At 37.2% G+C, this 2,761-nt stretch overlaps 1 protein-coding gene across 1 annotated transcript in view; it reads left to right on the forward strand.

Moving 5' to 3' along the window:
• HOMER2 (homer scaffolding protein 2) overlaps positions 1-2,761 on the forward strand; it is a 120,317-nt gene that overhangs the window by 73,709 nt on the left and 43,847 nt on the right. The window lies entirely within an intron of this gene.

The raw sequence follows: 2,761 nt of genomic DNA on the forward strand, positions 1-2,761 counted from the left end.
TGGCATCATGCAGCACTGAGCTAGCTCTGAACAAGCGGGTTTGGCACTGGAAGCAGCACAGCCATGCTAGTAGGGTACTATGGCCTGAGCCTGTTAGCCATGTTGAAAAGCAGTGTGTATGAGCCCTTGATTGTATAATGTAGACATCCTGATATTCTGGCCTTCTGGCTAACTGTTTGACATACATATTCTAGTGCTGCTTCAGTTTGTTTCTTGGCATACAGCACTTTTGACCTACTTCTGAGTGAGTTGTCTTGTGTCAAGAAGTTTAACAGATGCTGGTAATTGTTTTTTTTTCCCTTCAGCCCATAAGTTCTGAACTGTTGATCTGTATAACCTTTGCGAGTGCGTTGCAATAACCTAGCAAGGGATCCTATGCACTCTCCAGGCCTTTTTTTTCACCCAGCTCTTTGCTGGTCTGTTTGTATTGACTTTTCTGCCAATCCATTTGATGATAAAAATTTGACTTGTGTTTCAACTGGCGTATCAAGGAGAGCTGTCCATCTGAGCCATTTGTGTGTCTTTGGCCATTATGCTGCTGCATCCACAAAACACGGATGGTGAATTTGACATAGCCTTGGTTCTTTGCAAAAAAAAGAAAAGAAAAAGGCAATTACTGTAAATGTAAATGAGGCAGGTTTTGAGGGTGGCAGTTGCTTTGCAGCTCTGGCACTAGCACAGTATGTGCTGAGGGGAAATAAAATGTAACACCGGATCAGGAGTTAAAACCCAAGCCTGTACAAATGTAAAAAGATCTAATAAAATGAGGTGACGCACTAGCTGCAGATTTGAATAACCTTCAAATAATTCAAACTGTATGACATATTAGTACATCCAAGTCCCTATTACATTTCTATGGGCAAGATTCATAACCAAATGTAGCATTTGTATGCTGCATAATCCTGAGACAAAAAGTGCTTCTCAAGACTTGCTAACAATAAATTCATTCTTTATCACAGCCAGAGCCCACTGTTGGCTAAAGCACTGTGATTGGGTATTATATATATTTGATGATCTGTTACAGAAGCGAGGACTAGCTCTGACGTTTATTTTCATACCTGCAGCAGTGATTAGTTCTTTCCTTTCTTCTTCCACCTGCCCTCTTTCCATCTTTTTATGAGTTTGGAAAGTTTTGCCAGCCTGAGAGAATTCATTCAGAACAGCAGAAGAAGATGGATGAGGGAAGAGAGCAAAGATGAGGAGGAGGACAACTTTTTGAAATATTACTACTTTTAAAAATATAATTGACCTGCTAGAAATACATTTACTCCTTTCTCTTTTCTTTTTTTCATTTTTTAGAGATCAACTAAGCAGGCACTAAGTTCACTATTCACACCTTTAACTAGGATGTACACATTAAGAAAATATGTGCAGTCACATGAGATACTGCAAACTATTTATGCCATAGGCTGCAATATCCACCTATGAAAGGGTGCCAGTCAAAAAGCCCAACAATATATTAAGAAAATCCATGGCCCCCAATCACTTAAATTGTGTGCAATTTTTTTAAAATTCCCATTGATCTTGGTTTCTGATGCAACATACAAAAAATTTTATTAAATAAATCTCTATTATTCTGCAGGCAGGAGTGGACTTCCTGGACATAACAGTAACGTACTAATTCCAAGCGGTGCCATGGGGTCTTTCCTATCTTGGTCAGAATGGCTCATTTCTTCCTATGCATCAGTTACATTAGAAATATGGCAGAAGTTTAGGCCACTCGTATCATGACTATATAGTTAAAAGAATAGTCAAATGAAAGTCTTTAACCTCTCAAGAGCTAAATGCATCTATCCATTGGTGAAAAGCAGATTAATGAAGTCTGAAATGTATACAATATCTAGGAGTAAAGTGTTGTAAAGAGGGAACTACAAAACCATATGGACTGAGTGCATAAAATAACCTGCAAAAATATAAATACCGTAATCTTCTACTATAATTTCAGTTATAGTAAACATTTCCCAGAAAGGGAGGTGTAAGATTTCAAGTGGAAGACTTTTTTTTTTTAAGTTGGCAGACAAGTCCTTTACTGATCTTACTGTTAGAAACAAATTTAGTAAATAAACTGTAGCTGGCCTGCAGTTATTATTCATTATACATTAAAGAATGGGGGCTTCAGTTAGTCTTTTTAAATCATGCTTTTGTGTAAAACTTAACAATGTTCTCTTCACAGTTCTCATTTTTCTGATCCGTCTTCTCTGACCATTACAGTGTTGGTTTGTACAAGCCGTTTTTTCAGACTTTTTCATATTTGTTCCTAGTTTACTCAGACTCATGAATTTTGCATGTTCCTACATAAGATTTATTATAAGAGAGTGACTCAACAATAAGCCACATGGAAGATACCCAAATGTAAAGCCTAATGTTAACATAAAGGATGTTAAAAATAGTCTGTCTCTTGCCAGCAGTAGCAGCAGTAAATATACGTTACATGGAGAACTTTAGAGTTTCATCACTTACAGATGAAACAGTACAGTTGCTTTAATGAGTTTTGTAGATCTACATATATACACTTATGTATAACTCACTCATTCCAACACAGAATACATTCTTCCTACATTCAGCTTCAGCTGAATTTTAAAAAGGTGGCTGGGCTCTAAAGCCCGTATGTATCTCATGAACCATATTTCAGCAACCTCCACAAATTAAAATTTGAAATTTAATTTGTTTTTCGCATGTATATGCACACTGAGTGGAATCTTAAGATAGTCCAGGTGCTTAATGGAAATTTCCCTTCTGTTCATGTGTGCGCAGATGGCTC

Source organism: Gavialis gangeticus, unplaced genomic scaffold (assembly GCF_001723915.1).
Source record: "Gavialis gangeticus isolate Ggan-Ray unplaced genomic scaffold, GavGan_comp1, whole genome shotgun sequence".
NCBI classification, from domain to species: Eukaryota; Metazoa; Chordata; order Crocodylia; family Gavialidae; genus Gavialis; species Gavialis gangeticus.